General features: G+C 40.8%; 1 long non-coding RNA gene across 1 annotated transcript in view; it reads left to right on the forward strand.

Moving 5' to 3' along the window:
* The window catches only part of LOC127628394 (uncharacterized), a 72,478-nt gene that overhangs the window by 45,361 nt on the left and 1,780 nt on the right, over positions 1 to 25,337 (forward strand). The gene's annotated exons all lie outside the window — the stretch shown is intronic.

Below are 25,337 nucleotides of genomic sequence, written 5' to 3' on the forward strand. Positions count from 1 at the left end.
AATAAACAACAAAATGAATCTTTATGGAGTCACAGAGATTAATCAAAATCACCACCACTAGCAACAGTATGATTATTAAAGCATAATCAAATTTGCCAATATATTAAGTAAACATACATGCAAGAGGATGTGTTGAAGTTTCAGTATTCTTACATCAAAATTGAATCGTACTGCAAAACAATACCAAAAATGAAAGAGCCAGAGGTTCATTTTGGCTTTCTACTGTTCCGTCTGAGCCAATTACATCATGTCAGGCCAGCACTCAATGAGACAATGGACAAACATATGAAAGCAGAGATATATGCGCCTTTGCATAACGACCGTTGAACTTTTCCTTCTGGCTTGACAACATGAACTCAGCCCAGTGGATTTGTATCAGTGAATGCGCTTAGATCTGATAACAAAGTGCCAGTAAGCATCACTAGCAACTATATATTAGAAGACTAGTTACAGACGTAATGAATGGCCCGGTCGTCTGTCTCGAATGATTCATAAGTGGTCAGGGTAAATTGTTGCTGAACTTCAGTTAAAATGTTAGAACCCAAGGCTCTGTGTTTCTTGCTCTCTGTCCAAAATCTCCTCCATTTGTTCTAAACCCCTCCCTCGTTCCTTCTCTCCATCTTTTCTTTCTTTATAAGAAAATGCATGTTGTCTGAGTCGAGCAGATGTTTGTATTCAGCAGAATTTATCTCAGGAGGGAGGACTCTCTGTGAGCTAATAAAACATCTCTACCACACCCAACCGAATGCGTAACCTCAACAGTATGAGAAACAAAACATATGACTGACATTCTGCAGGGTAAAGAAACAATATTAATGTGGAGACAAAACACAACCCAAATGTCTCTCACATATGTATTTTTGTATATGTGCTTTTGCACTCTCACACGTGGAGATCTGAAAACAAACCAGAACAGCTGCAGGAAAAAAGACTAGAGATGGCAATCGTAAGGAATTTAATGATTCCGGTTCAGTTTCCTCTTAACAATTCAGGTTCCTTAATGGTTCAATTACTGATTCTTTTAGTACTTTTGAGAAAAAAAATACTCTTATTGGATTTACTGCCCTCAGCAGTTTGTTACCAAATTAACAGATTCCTGCAAGTATACCCTGAGTAAGAAATCATGTACTGTCAGAGTAAGTACTGTATTTGACGAAGGACACACTTCTTGGCTGGTAAAACAATACATTCTTTTAGGTATGCATGCAAGTAGTATGAATAGATTCCAGACATACTTCATCCAGGGACGTGGGTAGGTATTTACCAGTTAGCTATACGGAATATGACGTAATAACTCTGGCTTTGTTAAACAAGCACAAATAACTTTCTTGTTATATATTTCCCTTACAGTTGAAAAGAGCCGTCTGACTCACGGTTTACGTCCGTTCTTTTAAATCCAGCATTTTGAATGTGACGTCTCCAAAGCTTCCGGGGTATTATGGGATGGTAAAGTGTCCAGTCAATCTGCTCTTCAGAATCTCGCTGGAAATAGTAGGTCATCCAGCTGTTTCTTGCTTACTGTTTTATAAATACTGAGGATTTAGACATTCTAATCCACTGCTATATTATTTTTGGCATACTAGATAGTAGGGACATATGGATATACATATGGACTTACTAATTAAGATGTTTTATTTATTTGTTTTTATAAAATACCACTAAATACAAGAACACTTATTAAAACTAATATAATACTCATTTCAACAATAATCCAGTAATTAATCTGAATAATTTAAGTTGGATTTGCAGTTCAGTAAATTTCACTAAAAATATCAGGCATATATAAATCATTCGTTTTGTAGGAAGTGCTGTTGGTCCATGTTATGTGGTGTAGATTCAAAATAACTGACTCATAAGTGTAATTCGTTTGGGAATAGAACTGGTCGCACTATAGATTCAAATTAACCGGCTCATTAGAGTCATTGGTTTGGGAATCAGATTTTGCTGGTCACTTCACTTGTGTTTCATGCTGCTGATACTCAGTATTGATGCTATAAGTGTATTTTAGCATGGTGCTGCATATGTATCAGTGGAAAAAATGCATGTTCTAGAACTGTTATTGGAACTGAAAGTCATGAAAATTATTTAGCTTCAGTATTGTTTTTTGTGTCCCAACCCATAAAAAGGCAAACAGTAATGCAAATGAGGTTAAGGTAATAGTTGCCCCCCCCCTCAAAAAAAAGTATTTACTTATCTTCATGACATGACCAGAAATTAAGTAGTTAAGTAACAATAATATCTGTGAACGTCTCTGGTTACTTAACTGTAACCCCTGATCCCTGATAAAAGCGGAACGAGATGCTGTGCTGACTTAGCACTTTGGGAACAACTTTAGGTGTGACCAGCTGTGAATATGTGTGTAACACGTCAATGAAATTTACCAGAATTTATAGCCTCTGCTGGTGATATCATTGGATGCACCTGTAGCAGGGACCAGCTGGATCTGGGGAGAGAGCGAGCGATAGGGACGGACCCGTCTCTCGCTCCACACCCAGATCCATACGAGAGCCCCACGATGGAAGTGTGGGCGCTGACTCTCGGAAGTAAGCAAGACGAGTGTGAAGCATTTTGACTGAGAACAGATCGCAATGCTCGCACCCACCCCGCCCCAACGCAAGAGCAGCATGCTCTTCCCCCAAACATACAAAATAAAACTGGTGTGTGTCCTTCTCAGCCATAGAGCGTAAACAAGGGAACACACACACTTTATATATATATATATATATATATATATATATATATATATATATATATATATATATATATATATATATGATTAAGCAGATTACATTACATTTGACTAATTACATTTTCAGAAAATAATGCATGGTAGTTCGGTCTTTTTCTCAGACAAAACTAACCTATGGCTATGAACAAACACAGTTTACATATTCAGCAAATAACATCTTAAATTTCAGTCTGTTCCTCACATAAAACCTTTAAGTGGCTTTAAAATACTTGAAATATAGTACACAGATCTTATGATATACTGTTATGGTGTTTTTCTTCTTCTTGCTTGTCGTTGTTGGAGCTTGAGATCATCCACCCCCATTTATTTTCATTGTATTGAAAAGAGCGTAACATTCTTTACAACTCCTTTTGTGTTCCATAGAAATAAAGTATTGTGGGTGATTTAACAGTTAGAGAATTTTACTTAAATGAAACCATTCCTTTAATACAAAGAGAAACGCTTCAAATACAGTTTGTTCAGCAAACCAGTTCTCTCATCACATACTGCACAGTTCTCTGTATTAATGTTGAAGCTGCATATGGGAGCCAATCACTCAATTTTTCTGTCATGTTCTGGCTCTGATGTGGGTTTAACCACATCCTTCATTTCATCATCTTCTCATCTCTCTGTCTCACTGTCTCTATAAACCTTTTCCTATAACTGCATCCCACTTTCTTTAGCAGATCAAGCCGAATGAAGTAGAGAGTATACATCACATAACAAATCCTAATTGCTACTGATTGGGCGGCTTGAAGTGAATTATAGTGGGCATTTAATCCCTGGGAATTTCTCTAACCCCTTTCAGACAACAATATAACCATTAAAGTGAGACCTAGGGGAGATATCAAGAAGAATAAGGAGTAATTCCGACCCTTTAAGTGCATTCTTTTCACAAAAAAACACTTCCCACAATGCCGTACTTACACATACGGATCTTCTTTAAAATAACACATTTCATGAAAGTGGTTTTCAGTCTGGTTATCTATATCTTTCTCAATCTCTCTCTCTCTCTCTCTCTCATGCATGGTCTGACATAATAAATCAGACTGGGCTCTGTCTACAAAATGTATGTGAGACAATACTTGGAAGAGAATTGAGGAAAAGCAAAAAGGGAATTTTGCATTATAAATTCAATGCCATAACTGACATGGAGTTATAAAGCATTTCGGGATTATGGAGTCTATTTTTTTTACTGTAAATCTTTAGAAGTGTGTTTGGGTGTGTGAATAAGGGTGCTGGAGAAAGCAGGAAAGGAGCGAAATTGGTTTTGCCAGCAAAGGCTTGTGAGAGTGACACATGATGGAGGGCACGCATATGGTTCTCATTGTATTTACTATCAGAATCATATCTAAACTGAGCTCATACTGTTGGACGGGCTTGTTTTCATTTGACAGATTTCTCACACAAGCATTTTGCCTGTGACAGATTCCCTGATAAAGGTTATTCAACTACCATAATCTGATAAACAATAGAACAACAAAAACTCATGAATTCTGATTGTATTGAAATTGCCCTTGTTCATATATCCTCCACAATGTTCTGATATTTATTTCTGTATTTTTTTTTAAATAAATTTACCATACATATTAGCATACTATGACATTAGAAAACAGAAAAGAGTTTTTATCCGAAAGCATATCAGAGTGGGTGCAGTCTTACTAATGAAAATGTTACCAATATCACACGGCAGCCATTTTGATATCCAAAGTGAGGCACAGGTGGGAAAATCATGCAAGTAAACAACAATAACCTCTTTTGTACATTAAACCTTGTAAATTGCAGTAAAATTGTTGGATTACCTTTAGTGGTAAATGTACCACATATGCTATTTACACATGCAAAGTTAGCGTCTCTTTTTTCCATTTTTAGACATCAAAACGCCATTAAGGTCTGTGATGTAGTTAGTTATTTTATCAGTCAACAAATTTCTTTATCCACTCAGATGAAGAGAAGTGCTTTTAGGATTACACAACACCACTTCTAAAATAATGAACTGTATCTAAACGAACAATAAATGAACAGTATCTAAAGATTCTACTGGCATCACATTCTTACCAACAGGGGCGGACTAGGTAGGGGTAGGGGGTCGTTGTCGCAGCATATCGCGCCGCCATTTTTTGGCCCGTTCTACATAACGCAGCAGCCCATTTCAGCTTATCACGATACATTCGGTCCCGTTTTGCGGAAGACCCTTCGGGAAAAATGTCCTGGTTCTCCCGATGGCCAGTCCACCCCTGCATACCGACTATGTAATGGCTATGGTCAAAAACTGGGCATCACACACTAAACGCCTGAGAATACTTCCAATCAATAACTCACATACCCCCATTCTAGGAAATGCATGACAGATGCAAACAAACATGGATGTACGTTAGTGCTGTCATTGATGTTGCTGCTTCTCTGTTCCAAGTCTCAAAAGAAACGGACCGAGTACATTTGGGTTTGGTCTTGGGTGGAAAGATGGAGACTGCGATGTCAGTTGGAGGTGAGTGGCGTTAAACACTTTCTCCACTTTGAGCGATTGTTCGCCATCTTATTTTTTATGGTCCAGTGTAGTGGCCATGTGCAGTCGATTTACATTGGCTGCTCACCATATGACTTCAGATTTGAGTCATGGAGCATCATACACAAGATTTTCTCCAGCTGGCTAAAATATTCTTATACCCAACGACTAAATGGAATAATATCACTATCTGGCCAATTTGATGATAATTGTTACTCCAGAAGAACTGGATCATCTCTGTTCACACTTAGCATCAATACTGAACTTTCAGGTAATTTTACAACTATTCATTCAGGGAAACAGCCAAATCTAAATTCACTGGTATTTTGACTGGTACCTTAAACATTAGGATTTAGCAATAACTGGTATTTCCTTCAGGAAATGCAAATCTAGTTAATTTATTATGGATGTTATTCAAGTACAGGACCTCCAAGTCTAGTGTCAGTTCTGCTAACTGCCACTTGATGGCAACATAATATCTGCTTTAAGTGTGAACTCGTGTAGAAAGTATAGAAGTTGTACCATGTTACAATGGCTCCCTCTAATGGTCAGACTGAAAATCTCAAGTCTTCAAACACAAGCTCATGATTTGGTACTTCAACTAATTGTCATGCATCCCATATTTCATAAGAAAGCGTAGTCTAGAATGAGCAAAGACTGCTGAGGAAACATTAAACAGATTTCTTTTTTGAAACCCAACTATTCATAATCTTCAATCTTTAACCATGCAACACTAAAACCTATTTAACATCACAAATGTATACATTTAAGTGTGAAGCGAAGTGTAATTTTTTGAATGTTAAAATACTTCCTCCTATACTGGTGTAGTATAAAAGGTCAACTATAAGTAAGCCATCAGTAGATTTATTCACTCCAAAAAATTTAAACAGTCAGACAGTGGCAGAACATTCAGAACATAGTTTTTTTTTAGCATCCTGACTAGCCCAACACAGCAACATTGGCTCAACTATTGCTGTGAGTTTGGGACTTGCCCTACCAATGGAAAACGGGGACTCTTCGAGAAATCTTTTTAAAAACAATCCTTATTTTTGCAGTTCCATTTGGTGATGCTAGTGGCTCAGAACTTTTTTTTTCACAATGCACAACAAATGGGCACTTGGAGTTTACATTAGAAATGAATGAGACCTATTTTAAAGCTTTGAGATTGAGTGTGACAGAAAAGAGATACTAAAACCTCTATAACTACTAAAATTGTCCCTTCTATATATGCTACCATACCAAGTCTGTAGTAGACACATTAAACTGCTCAAAGAATGCCTTTGGAGATTTTAAGCTTGTTAATTTTAAGCTTGTTAATTTCAGGTGGGTGTGTGTGTGTGTGTGTGTGTGTGTGTGTGTGTGTTGGTTGCCTCTGATGTATTTGCTCAGGGCTTGAGCATAGACTCTCAGGTACTATGCATCAAATATTTATCCCACAGTAACTCTTATGCCTTAAATAATTCTCAAAGAATAGCACCAAAAGCGAGTCCTTACCACCCTAGACACGCTTCAACCTGGACTATGGATTCAAGTGAGCACAGAGAGAGAGATGAGGGGAAAAAATAGAAGATATATTTAAAAAACAACAACAATAACAGAACTGATGTATATACAGTAGGCCTATGCGATGTTTAGTTTACCATGCCTTTAGCCAAACTAAACAAGACATCAGTCATTTCACAGGTTTTAAGGTTTAGGAGACTTCAATGTGTGTGTTTGTGTCTTTATAAAAAGTCACTTGTTTCTTCAACATTCATTACAATACAGAAATAGTTCACTCAAAATGTTATGTTTACACATATGCAAACTTAGTGTGTGTTGTATTATGGTACGCAACACCTGTGTTGCATATCTTCACAATGCATTTTCATGTGTCAGGCGTGAATAAGACTTTAGGGCTAGTTATCATACAAAACCTCTGGTTGACATCACATTTTCATCATTTCACCTTTATCAGGGAATCTGTCACAGGCAAAATGCTTGTGAGAGAAGTCTGTCAAATGAAAACAAGACCATCCAACAGTATGAGCTCAGTTTAGATATGATTCTGATAGTAAATACAATGAGAACCATATGCGTGCCCTCCATCATTTGTAAACGTTGTAAAAGTATACCATCATTGTATTTGTATGATAAACAAACAACTACCTCTCAATTACAACTAAATGTCCTTTTTTAACACTGAAGAATATTAACACTGAATAATCCACACAAGTTAGCTTTATAAAACTGCAGTAAACATGCAAGGAAGGCTTAAACCAGAACAATGGAGACATTCAGCTGATGAAATAAGTTGATGAAAATCTTATTCCTGTATTTTAGCTTCATCCATCGCAGTTCACCTAATTAGGTTTATTACTTTTGATGTAATGCTTTTTCATTGTCATTCAAATTAAATTGGACATTGGTCGATCAAGACTAGACTGAACTTTTTTTTTTCACTCTTCTGTAAAAATTTGTATTTATCTATAAGAGCATCAATAAGGAGCAGACTACATAAACGGATGCATTCAGGCTCAGTATAGACGTTTTGAGGCTGTTGCGATTAATAAATTAAATAGCTGTGAACCTCCATGTCTGGCCCTTAGATGGGACATGGAAGACCTAAGCTGTCTGCCACCAGCGGTGGTACGAGGCAACTATATGCCTGGAAGTTGCGAATTGGTGTTCTTCCCAAGGAGAGGACCCCAGAGATGCGCAGGAGGGTCAGTGCTTTCCTTCCTGCAGGAGAGGCTTTAGGGGCGGATGTCCCCCTCCACCTTGAAGGTGTATGTGGCCGCCATAGTGGCACACCTTGACTCAAGTTCCTAGAGAAGCACCAGGAGGCTGAGCCCTCCTAGGCCGCACCTCTTCCCCTCATGGGATCTCTCTGTGGTCCTTTTGGGCTTTCGGAGAGCCCTGTTTGAGCCCCTAGAGTCAGTTGAGCCCTGTTTGAGACCGCCTTCAGTTGAGCTGAAGGCGGTCTCATTGAGGGCTGCCCTCCTGACTGCGCACACATCCATCAAGAGGGTTGGGGACCTGCAGGCGTTCTCTGTCAGCAACACCTGCCTGGAGTTCGGTCCGGAGGACTCTCACATGGTCTTGAGACCCCGACCGGGCTATGTGCCCAAGGTTCCCACAACCCATTTTAGGGATCAGGGGGGGAGCCTGCAAGCGCAGACCCCAGAGGAAGCAGAACCAGCCTTATCATTGCTGTGTCCAGTGCATGTTTTGCACATCTACTTGGACCAAACACAGAGCTTTAGATGCTCTGAGCAGCTCTTTGTCTGCTTTTGCAGACATCGGAAAGGGAATGCTGTCTTCAAACAGAGGCTTGCCCACTGGATCGTGGATGCCTTCGCATTGGCATACCAGGCCCAGGCTGTGCCCGCCCCTGTGGGAATACGAGCAAACTCTACGGGGAGTGTGGCACCTCTCTAGTAGATATCTTCAGGGCAGTGGGCTGGGCTAATACCTTCGTGAGATGTTGTAATCAAGTCAGTTTTGTCCCAAGTGTTGTCAGGTGTGAGCAGATAAGTTTGCGGGACAGATGGCCAGGTGTACCACTTGTGTACAGTGCCTTTGCCTCCGTGAGGTGAAGACGTGCACTTTCTTCTCCCACACAAGTTTACAAGTACGTGGACCCTAGATGTCCTTCCTCCCTAGCCCTGTGGCTGATGAATTCGGCGGAGGAATTCGTATCCAGGCCCAGTACATGTGCTAGCATGCCCTGTACTGGGGTAGGTGTTCCACCGGCTCTGTTCACCTGCGGTAACCCCCTGTGATGTATTTTCTATAGTACGATCTTCCTATCGGTAGACCCATTTTCTTTTCCCCCGGTCACCGTGTCTGTAGAACTTCTCCCATTGCCTCTTACATTTGCGTCTGGCGTGGCCTGCTCCCACACTAGAAATGTCTCTCCCCCTACACCCTCAGGTATGTGGGGAACTATACAATGTTTTTTGGGGGCGTTCGGAGAGGCTACGTGCAGACCGGTGCACCTGCTGTTATGCATGCAGCAGCTTGCTTGCACCTGTATCGGCAGTCCACGTAACACAGTTCAGCTAGTTGTGGCATTTCGTAAAGGCACCCCTAGTGTCACTACATAGACACAACGTCAAGTGAGTGACAGAAGGGGAACACCTTGGTTACTGTTGTAACCTCCATTCCCTAATGGAGGGAACAAGACGTTGTGTCCCTCCTGCCACAATGCTGTACTACAAGCTGAAATGTCCGGGACCCTGTCTCGACTCCTCAGCACAAAACCTGAACGAGTGGTTGCGACCAGTGGTTTATACCCGTTTGTCTGGGGGAGTAGCATGCAAATTCCATTTGCAAATTCCCATTGGTTTGGGGCTCCCAAGAGCGACCCCTAGTGTCAATACATCAACAAAATCAGGGAATGGAGGTTACAACAGTAACCAAAAGGTTTCTTGATATCACATTTGTAAATAAAACTGTACTTGGGTTCATCACAAATCATCGTCTCTTCACCTACATTACAACTACATTTTCTGAATGTGCAAATGCTCTATCAACATTCTCCCAGGAACTTTGCTTAGTTATAGGAACAGTATGGTAAATGTTATTTAAGCATTACATTTTCTAAAGTCATATTTACACTGCCTAGGTGGCACAGAAGCTGCATTTAAACTGGCATTTAGATGCATTTACACAGACCTTTTAATGCTGCTCAGAGCAGGCATAAGTGCATTTACACAGAAATTACAATTGCACATAATATAAGATTCATGTTTAACATATAGAATTTTAAATATAGAAATATGAAATGAATGTAAATATGAAATTATACCTTAAATATGAAACGTAATTATGAAATATAAACTATCACGAACAAAAAAACAAAGTGTAAGGCTGTTCTGAGTAGGGTTAGAGTAGGCTTAATTTAGACTGGCATGTATGCTGCATTGCATCTTTACACAACTTTTTAAGCAGGCAAAAAGCAGGATTAACAGGTAAAGATGCCTTTCTATAAATGCTCTCCCAGGAATGTTGTTTGATTATAGGAACATTCTGAACAGCATTATTGGAACATTGCATTTTCTCATTGTGCCAACATTCTTTCAACACAAAACATCACAGATAATGTTGAAAGAATGTTTGTAAGGGGGTTAAGATGGGCAAGGAGGAGGCGTGAACCAGCTTGTCAATATAAATAATAATTTAATAAAAACTTAAACCAAAACACACAAACATAAACACACACATGACGGACATGCCCGTAATTCTCCCTTTCGAGAACCGTTGTCACCGGCCGCCTTTATCCCTCGCGCGCCCCATCAGGCCGATTGGGGACCGGGCGTGCGACATTCCAGCCCGGCCCCGCCCCCCTCCTCTCCACAATGTTCTATTAGCGTTGAAGCAAGAACATTTGTTTGTAACTTGCCTTTTGTAACCTTTACAGAACATTAACTAATGTTTTGAGAACATTCCGTTATCTGTTTTAAGATTAGTATTTAGTGTACTTTTAGATAATAGCCTCTGAGATGTAAATAGTCTTGATGCTGAAAAGAAGAAATCAAAGAGAAAAATTATAACCATGTAGCAGCGATACAGCGATACACCCACAAAATCTGAAATGATTATCTATACTGTATCATAAACTTAAAATAACTTATATGGGAACTAATATCATCACTGTACCATGGATAACACCACAGTACTTTTGTTGAAAGGAAAGAATAACGGATCTACACTATGTTAGTTTGGCGGAAACTATGGTGACCATGGTAGTTTATTTAAGGGTGTGCTGGGAGAAGGCCCGGAGGGGTATGTGGGGCAGGCACTTATGAATTAAATATAGAATGTGAGGTGTTTTAATTAGCGATTGTCCTTTGAGAATCAGTGGTGGTGGTCGGGCTCTCCCCCCCCCCGGAATTCACACCCTGTGTACAAACGACAGTGAATGCGGATAAGCTCTCGTATGAATGCAAAAGGCATTTACATGAACAATATATGGACATGAACTATATATATCAGGACGAATACTAATGGATCCATAAGCACTTGCCACACTATGGAACTTACCACACTATAAAACAGCACTGCTGCCTCTACACCACAACCCAGATGGTGTGGGAGCGTGAGGGGCCACTGAGGCCAATAGAAGTGCTCTGCATTTGTTTACCACATTTCCTGCCCTTGTTGAGAAGAAAAGTGAAGAGTACTCACAACAGACCGCCGGTACAGTTGAGTGTACTGACACATTTAGTTCAGTGCCACTGGAATGAATCACAAGCCTAATGAGACAGGGGGAACCTAGGGAGGTACGCAAAACTAGTAAAAATTCCTTCACGGCTTGCTGACGCTTAGTAGTTCTGACAGAAAGCAAGTGTAGACAGTGTTGACATTCTGAATGGTGACATAACCATAGTGAGATGATGCAGACACTAATATCTGTGCATTAAAGGAATGTTCCAGGTTCAAAATTAGTTAAGCTTTATCAGCATCATCTGTAACATTATGGTTTAAAGGTTTAAATCCATAAACGTGTAGCTTGTATGTTATGTTTATATATAGCACATATAGTGGCAGTTATGACAAAAAACACCTGGAACTATATTCAAAACGTTGCTCTGACTCATACTTTATTGCTTAAAGCATTTTTATTCATTCTTATGTACATAAATATGTACATGTAAATGTTATTTCAACTACGTTTTAGCATTGAGTCTCTTGTTCTAGGCAGATTAATTTATTATGTCTTACTGACATAATTCCTGTCTACAAATCAAATATAGTGACATGTCAAAAACATCAAACCTCATAGTTTTTTGCATACATTGTGGCCAAACATCATGATACAAGAACCAATGAGGGTCAATGTTATTTGTGTAGCCATATCTGATTTGTGCACTATTTCCATAAGTTTTTAATTATTTGGTTTGATTTGAGAGAAACTGACAACTTAAATTTAGATTTTTTCATCACACAATCTGATTGTATGGCTTCAGAAAAGTTAGTGCATGAAACTTAAAATCATATATAATATGCATGTACATTGCATTAAGTTAGTATTCATACCCCTTCATTTTTTTCCCATTTTGTGATGCTGCAGCCTTATGCTAAAATAATTTAAATATTTTTTTCGACATCAATCTACACTCCATACCCCATAATGGCAAAGCAAAAACAGATTTTGATAACTCTGCAAATGTAATAAAAATAAAAAAATTAAATATCATATTGACATATGTATACCCTTTGCTATGACACTTCAAATTTAGCTCAAGTGCATTCTGTTTTTATGGGTCATCATTGATTTGTTTCTACACTTTTATTGGAGCCCACCTGTGGCAAATTCATTTGATTGGACATAAATTGGAAATGCACACAGCTGTCTATATAAGGTCCAACAGCTGAAAATGCATATCAGAGCAAAAACCCAGCCATGAGGTCAAAGGAACTGCCAGCAGAGCTCAGAGACAGGATTGTGTCAAGGCACAGAACTGGGTAAGGCTACAAAAACATTAGGCTGCATTGAAGTTTCCCAAGAGTACAGTAGCCTCCATTATTCTTAAATGGAAGAAGTTTGGAACAATCTGGCTCTTCCTAGAGCTGGCCGCCAGGTCAAACTGAACAATCAGGGAAGAAGGGCCTTGGTAAGAGAGGTGATCAAGAACTCGATGGTCACTCTGGTTGATCTCCAGAGATCATGTGTGGAGATGGGAGAAACTTGCAGAAGGACAACCATCACTGCAATACTTAACCAATCTGAGCTTTATGGCAGAGTGTTCTGATGGAAGCCTCTCCTCAGTACAAGACACATGAAAGCCTGTTTGGAATTTGCAAAAAAGCACCTAAAGGACTCTCAGACTGTGAGAAACAGGATTCTCTGGTCTAATGAAACAAACTGTTTGGCCTCAATTCCAAGCATCATGTCCAAATCAAAATCAAATCAAAAATCAAATCACTTTATTGTCACACTACCATGTACACAAGTGCAACAGTAGGTGAAATTCTTGTGTGCAGTTCCGAGCAACATAGCAGTCATGACAGTGACGAGACATATACCAATTACAATAAACAACATACTTACACAACACAATTTACATATCAGATGTACACATACTTACACAACACGATAATTATATACAATACACACAATATAGAATACACAATATACAATACAATAAGTAAGGAGTATATGAAATATATATATATATATATATATATATATATATATATATATGTATGTATATGAAGTAGTATATTGAGGAGAATATGTTGACAGTCCAGTGTGAGATTATAGATTAATAAAGTGCAGTGCTAATTATTGATCCTGATAGATCAAGTGTTCAAAAGTCTGATTGCTTGGGGAAAAAGCTATCATGTAGTCGGCTGGTGCGGGTCCTGATGCTGCGATACCGCCTGCCTGATGGTAGCAGTGAGAACAGACCATGACTCGGGTGGCTAGAGTCTCTGATGATCCTCCGAGCTTTTTTCACACACCGCCTAGTGTATATGTCCTGGAGGGAGGGAAGCTCACCTCCGATGATGTTCCTGGCAGTTCGCACCACCCTTTGCAGGGCTTTGCAGTTGTGCGCGGTGCTATTGCCGTACCAGGCGGTGATGCAGCCAGTCAGGATGCTCTCTACAGTGCTTGTGTAGAACCGTATGAGGATGTGGTGGTTCATGCCAAACTTCCTCAGCTGTCTCAGGAAGAAGAGGCGCTGGTGAGCTTTCTTCACAACGGCCTCAGTGTGGACGGACCATGTGAGTTCCTCAGTAATGTGGACACCGAGGAACTTGAAGCTGCTGACTCTCTCCACCGGTGCTCCATTGATGGTGATGGGGCTGTGTTCTCCGTCTTTCTTCCTGAAGTCCACAACAAGCTCCTTGGTTTTACTGACGTTGAGCGAGAGGTTGTGCTCCAGACACCAGCGTGTCAGAGCTTAATGATGGTATTGGAGCTATGTGTTGCCACACAGTCATGTGTGTACAGGGAGTACAGGAGTGGGCTGAGAACACAGCCCTGCAGGGCTCCAGTGTTGAGGGTCAGTGATGAGGAGGTGTTGCTGCCCATTCTAACCACCTGACGTCTGCCTGACAGGAAATCCAGGATCCAGCTGCACAGCGAGCTGTTTAAGCCCAGAGCCCGGAGTTTCTCATCAAGCTTGGAGGCCACTATGGTGTTGAATGCTGAGCTGTAGTCTACAAACAGCATTCTCACATATGTGTTCCTTTTTTCCAGATGGGAGAGAGCAGTGTGTATTGTAGATGCAATGGCATCATCAGTGGAGCGGTTGTTGCGGTAGGCAAACTGCAATGGTCCAAAGAGGGGGGCAGAACAGAGCAGATGTAATCTCTGATTAACCTCTCGAAGCATTTGCTGATGATGGGGGTCAGAGCAACAGGACGCCAGTCATTTAAGCAAATGATTATAGCTTGCTTCGAACAGGCACAATGGTTGATGTTTTGAAGCATGTGGGGACTACAGACAGGGAGAGGGACAGATTGAAAATGTCCGTAAAAACACCAGCCAGTTGATTCGCGCACGCTGTGATGACGCGGCCCGGAATGCCGTCTGGACCCGCGGCTTTACGGATGTTCACCCGTCGGAAGGATCGGGTTACATCCACAACAGAGACGGAGAGTGAACCAACATCTGTAGCGTCAGCCGTGAATACTCTCTCCGCGAGGGCGGTGTTATTGTCCTCAAAACGAGCATAAAATGTATTAAGTTCGTCCGGGAGAGATGCAGCTTACGTAAGATGCAGTTACGGTGTTCATGGCGGAAACTTTATTCCGTTTGTAGTCCGTGATTGTGTTAATTCCCTGCCACATACTTCTAGAGTCTGTGGTGTTGAACTGACCTTCAAGCTTGTGCCTGTACTGGCGTTTGGCTGTACTGATAGTGTTACGGAGGGCATAACTGGCTTGTTTACGCTCCTCCGTGTTAGGAGAATTAAAAGCGGAGGTCCGCGCAGTGAGTGCCGCGCGAACATCGCTGTTAACCCGTGGTTTCTGGTTGGGGTATATCCGTATAGTTTTGGTCGGAACAACGTCCTCTACGCACTTCCTGATGAAACACGTTACGCTGTCAGTGTAAACCTCGATGTCGTCATCAGAGGCGGACCGGAACATCTCCCAGTCCACGTGATCAAAACAGTTTGTAGCACAGAGTCTGATTGGTCCGACCAGCACTGGATCGTTCTGAGGGTGGGTGCTTCCCGTTATAGTTTCTGCCTGTAAGCAGGTAGAAGTAGAACGGAAGAATGGTACGATTTGCCAAATGGGGGGCGGGGGAGGGATTTGTAGCCTTCCCGGAAAGGAGAGTAACAATGATCTAAAACCCGGTCCCCTCGTGTGTTGAACTTTATTTGTTGGTGGTATTTTCGAGCGATTGTTTTGAAGTTGGCTTTGTTAAAGTCCCCGGCAGCAATGAACGCAGCCTCAGGGTGCGCGGTTTCCTGCTCACTTATACTCCCATACAGTTCCCTGAGTGCCCGGTCTGTGTCGGCTTGTGGGGGGATGTACACAGCTGTGATGATGACCGCTGTCAATTCCCTCGGCAGCCAGAATGGTCCACACAGAAGCATGAGAAATTCCAGATCAGGAGAGCAGAAAGACTTGATTAAATGTACGTTCCTCTGATCACACCATGATTTGTTGATCATAAAACATACACCACCACCTCTGCTTTTACCGGAGAGGTCTTTCGCTCTGTCCGCTCGGTGCACGGAGGGCCGAGTCTGGACTCTCCGCAGCCAGCCAGGTTTCTGTAAGGCAGATAACACAGCAATCTCTCGTCTCTCGTTGGAAAGAGATCCGCGCTCTCAGCTCACAGAGCTTGTTGTCCAGAGACTGAACATTTGCCAGTTGTATACTGGGTAGCGGGGGTCGATTTGCACGACGTCTTACTCTGATGAGAACGCCGGCTCGTTTTCCTCTTTTCCTTCTGCGTTTCCGCGGCTGGGCAGCCCAGACAAAAGGCTCCGCTGGCGTGTTTGTAAACAGCGGGTCGGCATTAAGGAATTTGAAGTCCGGTTTTCGATGTGTAATTGTAGAACCAATGTCCAAAAGCGTTTGTCTGTCGTAAACAATAAGGCAGACAACATCCAAGACAAAAAAACAAAGAACTGTAAACAAAACAAACAATAAACCGCAGTGTTGTAACGGAGCTCGCAACGCAGCAGCCATACTCGGCGCCATCTTGATGTCTGAAGGAATCCAGGCACAGCTCATCTTCTGCGCAATACCATCCCAATGGTGAAGCATGGCGGTGGTAGCATCATGCTGTGGGGGTATTTTTCAGCAGCAGGTACTGGAGGACTGGTCAGGGTTGAAGCAAATCTGAATGCAGGAAAATATAGAGATATCCTTATTAAAAAACCTGGTCCAAAGTACTCAGAGCCTCAGACTGGGCCATAGTTTCACCTTCCAACAGGACAATGACCCTAAGCACACAGACAAGACAATGCAAGAGTAGCTTAAGTACAACTCTGTGAATGTCCTTGAGTGGCCCAGCCAGAGCCTGAACTTGAACCCAAACGAACATCTCTGGAGAGACCTAAAAATGGCTGTCCACCGGCGGTCCCCATCCAACCTTACAGAGCTTGAAAGGATCTGCAGAGAAGAATGGCGGAAAATCCCCAAATCCAGGTGTGTAAAACTTGTTGCATCATACCAAAAAAGACTTGAGGCTGTAAATGCTCCCAAAGGTGCTTCAATTTAGTACCGAGTAAAGGGTCTGAATACTGATGTCAATGTCATATTTCAGTATTTTCTTTTTTAATAAATTTGCAAAGTTTTCAAAAATCTGGTTTTGCTTTGTCATTGTGGTGTATGGAGTGTAGATTGATGTGAAGAAAAAAAAATATTAAAGCACTTTAGCCTAAGGCTGCAACATAACAAAATGTGAAAAAAATGAAAGGGTATGAATACTTTCTGAATGCACTGTATATATATTATACACTGGTGACCAAAAGTTTGGAATAATGTACAGATTTTGCTGTTTCGGAAGGAATTTTGTAATTTAATTCACCAAAGTGGCATTCAACTGAAAACAAAATATAGTCAGGACATTACTGATGTAAAAAACAGCATCATCACAATTTGAAAAATTAATATTTGATAAAATCTAGACAGGCCCCATTTCCAACAGCCATCACTCCAACACCTTATCCTTGAGTAATCATGCTAATTGCTAATTTGGTACTAGAAAGTCACTTTATACCATCATTATATAAAACACTACTGAAAGCTGTTTGGTTCATTAAATGAAGCTTAACATTGTCTTAGTGTTTGTTTTTGAGTTGCCACAGTATGCAATAATCTTGATTTCACACAATATAGTATGCAAGATTGTACATTTAATTTTCATATTTTGCTATTGATCCTTTTAATCACATTGTAGCTTGTGTAAAAATGTACAAATTTCACAGTCTATGAATTTATATGATGTCATGAAATTACATTTATTAGGTTGGAACCTAATGAAAATAGAATTCATAATTATATATATAAAAAAAAAGCATAGATGCAACACAAGCCTGTTTGTTTTATTGGCCTATTAACCTTTGGCCCTCTAGCGGTGGAAGCTTAAACTGAAATTTACTTGCGGATAAAAAATGTTGGGATTGGGAAGTGTTATGTTTCATCACAACACATTACACACATAGGTGGAAATCACGGGGGCGTCGGGGGAGTTAGGACCCCCCCCCATCTGATGGTTGCCCCCCCCCCTAAGATATCATTAAACTATGTGTATTGTAAATAATATAATGATATATTCTTAAAATAATTGTTTAAGAAATAAAATAATACAAATGCAAACGGAGCAACAACAAAAAAAACCTTGGTGTCCCCTTCAAAATTTGCTCTTGAGATTGTTATGTTTATTGTCCCCCCCCAACATCTTGATGAAATTTTTGCTCCTGATTACACAGCACATAATAACAGTTCAAATTAATGCAGAGATCAATAAAAAAAATTATATTCAATATAGGGATGCCACGATGTGAGTTTTTGATGGTTAGATTACTGTCTGAAAAAAAACCAATCACGTTTAACAGGTTTTACAATCATTTGCACATTTTCTTATTATGCAACAACACTGATGCAAAAAATGCATATCATATAACAATTGTCTAAATGTCTAAGTGGACGTATTTCTGGGGGATATGTGGACACTAAGGGAAGCCCTATAATAAGAAAACTAATAAATACACATTCAAAATATAGGAGGTAAAGATGCTCCAATCTAGCACACAACACAATTTATGTGCAGCCCAAGCTCAGTGATGTGCTTAAGTGTAAACAGAGTACTTCAAAGTGCATACATGAGATAATTGTGGGTGTGCAACATAGTTCACGGCATTAAAAGTTTATTTCTTCTCATCAGTTTACTCAAGCAATTAATTGTTCTGTCAGACACCCCAACTTACAAATAAACCTGTGGACTATGCATAGTAACGAGAACATTGAGCGCAGGTAATTTAAAGTCCGATCATGACTTCAGCTTTAATTCAGTCATTTAAATGCTACCAAACAGCCGATTTAAGTTGCTTTTTTGATGGATATAAGTCTGGTAGATCTAGTTTTATTTTTTGGAATTTGTTTGTTTAAGCCCCAATTTTCTGTGAATTGAAAGTTCACATACACTTCGTGAAACATGGCCATTAAAGCACCACGTGGCCACCGTCCGTAACCATAGCAACAGCTCCAGTACCCAGACAGGCACAAGAGTTCTCAAAAAAAAAAATCTGTTTTATATTATATATTTATACATTATATATAATATTTTGCCACATCTAACTAAAGCATTTCATGGTTTGTAACAGAGGATTCTAAATTCTTGCGGTTAAATTAACCATGCTATTTTTAATCGTGGTTAATCGTAAAACCATATAATTGCATCATCCCTAATTCAATGCGTACACTTAAATATATACACACTGTATCACATCAAACATTCAGAAAAAGCATTAGAGTTAATGTTTCAGAAACAATTTGCCCTTTCAGAAAATTAAAATTCTTACCTGCTTATCTGGTGTGCTTTCCTCACCATGAAAAACAACTATAATCCTAAAATATAGCCACAAGATGTAAACAATATGCGTTTAAACATGATTATAGTGTGATAAAATCACTTACAAACCTTTTCTGTGTAAAGTTATAGGCAATTTTACAAATTCATTTCCATGACAATATAATGTCAATAAACCCTAAAACAACATTACAGCTCAAATAATACATGAGTTTTAACAGAAGAATTAATGTAAGTGCTTTTATAAAATTATAAGCTTTCTGACTTTAAACCCTCCAAAAATGGGCAACAGTCACTTTTATTGGCCCCATTCACTTCTATTGTAAGTGCCTCACTGTAACCTCGATTTTAATTGTTTTTTTTAAGAAAAGGAGGGACAAGTCTAAATACATTTTTGTGGTAATCAATATTATGCCACAGATGCTGTTGATTGAGCCTAACTTGTATTGAACCCGGAAAATTCCTTTAATTACGGGCTCTGTCACTTTCCCTTTTTGCTTGCAGACTCTTCTCAGTTCTGTTCTTCGGATTATTCCCCAGAGGGTTGCCTTTCGGAACGATCCATGGTTAATGTTGCTAAATTGTTGTGGCTACAAGCTTTCAGCTTCAATCTACTACCACATCTATCACCGCACATATACATGCTGTAACTAGTAACTAGCTGGAACATATTTTCTTCATTTATGGACATGATGTAAACACTCACGGACGATGGAAGTATGCAATTTCCCTCCAAATCCGTCCCGACAGCTCTAAAATATAAATCATTGGCTTACCGTAGTGAATCAGGGTAGGACAAAAACATGGTTTGGAAAACAAATTGTTGGTGTACTTGATCATTAATGAAATTTTGAATGAATGAATTAAATAAAAAAATATATACATATACATATACACGCACCTAAAGGATTATTAGGAACACCATACTATTACTGTGTTTGACCCCCTTTCGCCTTCAGAACTGCCTTAATTCTACGTGGCATTGATTCAACAAGGAGCTGAAAGCATTCTTTAGAAATGCTGGCCCATATTGATAGGATAGCATCTTGCAGTTGATGGAGATTTGTGGGATGCACATCCAGGGCACGAAGCTCCCGTTCCACCACATCCCAAAGATGCTCTATTGGGTTGAGATCTGGTGACTGTGGGGGCTATTTTAGTACAGTGAACTCATTGTCATGTTCAAGAAACCAATTTGAAATGATTCGAGCTTTGTGACATGGTGCATTATCCTGCTGGAAGTAGCCATCAGAGGATGGGTACATGGTGGCCATAAAGGGATGGACATGGTCAGAAACAATGCTCAGGTAGGCCGTGGCATTTAAACGATGCCCAATTGGCACTAAGGGGCCTAAAGTGTGCCAAGAAAACATCCACCACACCATTACACCACCACCACCAGCCTGCACAGTGGTAACAAGTCATGATGGATCCATGTTCTCATTCTGTTTATGCCAAATTCTGACTCTACCATCTGAATCAACAGAAATCGACAGAAATCGAGACTCATCAGACCAGGCAACATTTTTCCAGTCTTCAACTGTCCAATTTTGGTGAGCTCTTAAATTGTAGCCTCTTTTTCCTATTTGTAGTGGAGATGAGTGGTACCCAGTGGGGTCTTCTGCTGTTGTAGCCCATCCGCCTCAAGGTTGTGCGTGTTGTGGCTTCACAAATGCTTTGCTGCATACCTCGGTTGTAACGAGTGGTTATTTCAGGCAAAGTTGCTCTTCTATCAGCTTGAATCAGTCGGCCCATTCTCCTCTGACCTCTAGCATCAACAAGGCATTTTCGCCCACAGGACTGCCGCATACTGGATGTTTTTCCCTTTTCACACCATTCTTTGTAAACCCTAGAAATGGTTGTGCGTGAAAATCCCAGTAACTGAGCAGATTGTGAAATACTCAGACCGGCCCGTCTGGCACCAACAACCATGCCACACTCAAAATTGCTTAAATCACCTTTCTTTCCCATTCTGACATTCAGTTTGGAGTTCAGGAGATTGTCTTGACCAGGAACACACCCCTAAATGCATTGAAGCAACTGCCATGTGATTGGTTGATTAGATAATTGCATTAATGAGAAATTGAACAGGTGTTCCTAATAATCCTTTAGGTGAGTGTATATACATAGTGTAGCTTTATTATTTACAGTGCTTTCTGAAATTAAAATATTTCACAATGTATTATTGTGCCATTTTTTTTCTCCCCAATTTGGCCTGCCCAATACCCAATGTGCTCTAGCTCTAGTGACTTGCCTCAATCCGGGTGGTGGAGGACGAATCTCAGTTGCCTCCGTGTCTGAGACCATCAGTCCATGCATCTTATCATGTGGCTTGTTGAGTGCGTTACCACGGAGACATAGCACATGTGGAGGCTCACGCTATTCTCCACGGCATCCACGCACAACTCACCACGCGCCCCACCGAGAGCGAACCACATTATAACGACCATGAAGAGGTTAACCCAATGTGACTCTACCCACCCTAGCAACCGGGCCAATTGGTTGCTTAGGAAGCCTGCCTGATTTACTCAGCACACGCCCTGGATTCGAACTTGTGACTCAAGGTATGGTAGTCGGCGTCTTTACTTGCTGAGCTACCCAGGCCCCCATGATTCTGCCTTTTAAATATTTATGTATTTACTCATTTATTACACTTTAACGAGAGAGATGTTTCACGCTTGTTTTTCCCTCATCCGTCTACAGCCAGATAAGGTCAATTTCCGCTCAAATTTGTGCTTATGAGACACAACACGCTGTAAAAGACAAGGTTTAATCCAGCTTCTTAATCGCCAGCTTCTTTTTCAATAAAAGGATTGCGGTGCTCAAGTTCTTCACCACTACACAACTCAAGTTCTGGTGAGTAAAATCGGAATATTTACTCGCCAGTGGCAAATAAAATAAATTTAAAATGTATTCGCATAGCACACAATTTGGTAGCATAAGCAAGTGATTTACTCGCTATGTGGAGGGCTGCTGTGTGGCTCTGAAGAAATTAAATGAAGATCAAAAGCACAACTTTGAAAAACACAATTGCTGGAGGAACCACGTCATTTTGGGGGGCTTCTATGACACTTTGGCTCACGTGTTGACGTGCATGATCTTCTAGACTTGTACCCTGGTCAAGTGCAACACTATTAGTTGAGTTACCACACAACTGAATCGCACTTGAACAAGCTAATAAATGTTGTTGATTATGAAATGTAAATGTTCAAATGCACTGCCATATCATAAGGCATCTAAAAACTTAAGTAATTTAGTATAGTACCACGATTCTATGAGACCAGTCTGACTGTGGTTTTACTAAATTAGTTTCAGCGTCACAGATGCTATCAATAGTTCTTAACTTGTACTGAACCCAATTCATTCTTGTTAACTACAAATCTTCAAACAATCTGAAGGTATGTTTGTTTAGTCTTTATATGAAGCACTAACAGAAATCCCTACATTCTGCCAGCTTTAGACAGAGTGAAAGAGAGATAAAAAAAAGAGGAAAATGACAGAAAGTTCAGATGAGCAGGCCATCACTCTATAAATAACTCTAGTTTGACATATGAAATATGATTTCACTTCAATGTTTTCTCTCTCCCACCAATTTTCCTTTAAATCATTCTTTAGACATGCCACTTTTCCTGTGCACCTTTGCCCTCCAATCACTTGCAGCTGTGCTGCCCTCTATCTCCATCACCATTCTCCTTTAATCTTTGCCTCTGTCAATCAGAACTTCACCTTATTTTGCAGTAAGGATGCCTTTACACTTTCACCCCACATTTGATTATTGTGAATACTCTCTTTCTTCCTGTCTCCTTTGCAGTTCACCCTACTGTGACATCATTTCGTCTCTCATTATTTCATCATTAGTTCATTATTTTCAATAATTTTACTGATTGCCTTCTCTTTCTCTTCTGAGGAGCACGAGCGTCACTAGACTTCGGTGTCATCCAGGGCTTAGCCCAAAGGTCATCTCATAGTATAAAAATGAGAAGAATCTTTCCTTCATTGACCACTCTACCGGTCTAATTATAATTATATTAAGTGCAACACTGACACCGGTTCAGAACTTTATATGAGCAAACGTCAGGCGCACAATAAACGGATCAAACGGTTTTTATTTAAATTGTGGATCAAAGCGAGAACTCATTGGCTCATTGTTCAACTAACGCTAACAATAAAATCCAAGTCATTTAACAATTTAAATTTGCAATTGTCATTTATCGTAATATTTTGAGAATAAATCGTAAGGAAAGTAATGTGGTGGACAAAAGCAAAGTGGAGCATCTGGGACTTTACATACAACATCACTAACCAGGGAGATAACTTGGCTATGCAACCGAGCTGAATTTGTGGGAAGTTTTTGCCAGATCTCTGTTCATGAATGACTTGTGCATAAGTACAGGAGTTTTCAACTTGTGGGCATCTGTCAAGGGAGGCACGAGGTATAGGCTCACACTCAAATAAAGCGAAAAATAATTGGAACTGCTGCGAATATATGCTCCATATCAAGAAAAATGCACTCAAAAAAATATTTTAGCCTATTTTTAAGATCTATCCATTTCAATTGAATAACAAATTTCCATCTATTTTAACTGAATAGTCTTGAAGAAAATGTCATTAATAAAATGTGCATTTTGTAAGATTTATACATTTTATTTTGTTAAAGATTAGGCAATTCAATTAGATGGAAATTTGTTATTCAATTGAAATGGATAGATCTTGCAAATAGGCAAAAATATTTTTTTGAGTGTGTATGTGGTAGCATCCCCTCAGTTACAGTATTGTTTAGAGAGGAAAAGCCAATAACAACACTGTGGCAGGGCGGAGGGCGGGGCCGGATCATGATTATACATACCCGGTCCCTTATCAGGCTAATTAAGCCTCCGAGAGGGATAAAGGCCGATGACAGATGGTGGTACGACGAGAGAGAGATCGTTTATGGACATGTCTATCATGTGTGTGTTTGTGTCGTTTGTTTAAGTTTATTATTAAAATCTGATTTATATTATCAAGCCGGTTCTCGCCTCCTCCTTTCCATCGAACTACGTTAGACTGGTGCCAAAACCCGGGAAGGAGGAGGAATACCCGTCGCGGAGTACTCGACACTGCCCTCCACCCAGGGGAGCGCTGCTGCCATCCACCGGGAGAGGGAGTAGACCGACCACCTGGACGCGGTGAACGTCCGTCCGCGAGGCGAGTGGGGACTGGACTCCCCGACCACCCGGAGCTATGGAACCGCTGCCAGGGGCGGAGGAGAGCCCTGCCATCCCCCAGAAACGCGGAGGGGTCGATGGAAGACCGCCGTCCGCGAGGAGGGAAGTGTCTCCCCGACTGCCTGGAGCGGTAGGGCCGCTGCCAGGGGTGGAGGAGTGTCCCCATGAGTCGCCGAGTACGCGGAGGGGCGTTCTGACTGCCGGGGGTCGTGAGTCTGACTCCGGTCCGCCCGGGGAGAAGCGGATGTCGTCCGTCCAAGAGGGTGGAGAAGTGATCGAGGACCATGCAACAGTGTATCAGAGAACCGGCGAGTAGGTTTTTTTCCCTCTCGTTTTAAATTGTACAGTGTTTTTTTGGGGGGGGGGGGGGTACTACACTGTTACAGGAAGTACGTCAGGCCAGGGGCTCCCCTGCCTGAGAGAACAAGGGAGGAATGTGGCAGGGCGGAGGGCGGGTCCGGGTCATGATTATACACACCCGGTCCCTTATCAGGCTAATTAAGCCTACGAGAGGGATAAAGGCCGATGCAGACCGTGGTGCGACGAGAGAGAGATCGTTTGCGGACATGTCCGTCATGTGTGTGTTTGTGTCATTTGTTTAAGTTTATTATTATAATATAAGCCGGTTCTCGCCTCCTCCTTTCCATCGAACTACTTTACAAACACCAAGTGGAACTACAGTTTAACTCCACGCACATGACATGGAAATGTGAACCAGCACAGGCAAAGCGCATATACAGGCAGTCATTTTTGTTTGACTTAAATGTGAGATTTGATCTTTTATCATTTTATGACCTTTGTATTGTGCTATTTAGGCTTATAGCTCACTGTGCTGCCATTTTAAGTTGCCTTTTAGGAAATTCCATTGCAATAAACATTCTTCATTCCCGCATACTGACTTCCGACAAA

This window comes from Xyrauchen texanus, chromosome 35, assembly GCF_025860055.1.
Source record: "Xyrauchen texanus isolate HMW12.3.18 chromosome 35, RBS_HiC_50CHRs, whole genome shotgun sequence".
Taxonomy (NCBI): Eukaryota; Metazoa; Chordata; class Actinopteri; order Cypriniformes; family Catostomidae; genus Xyrauchen; species Xyrauchen texanus.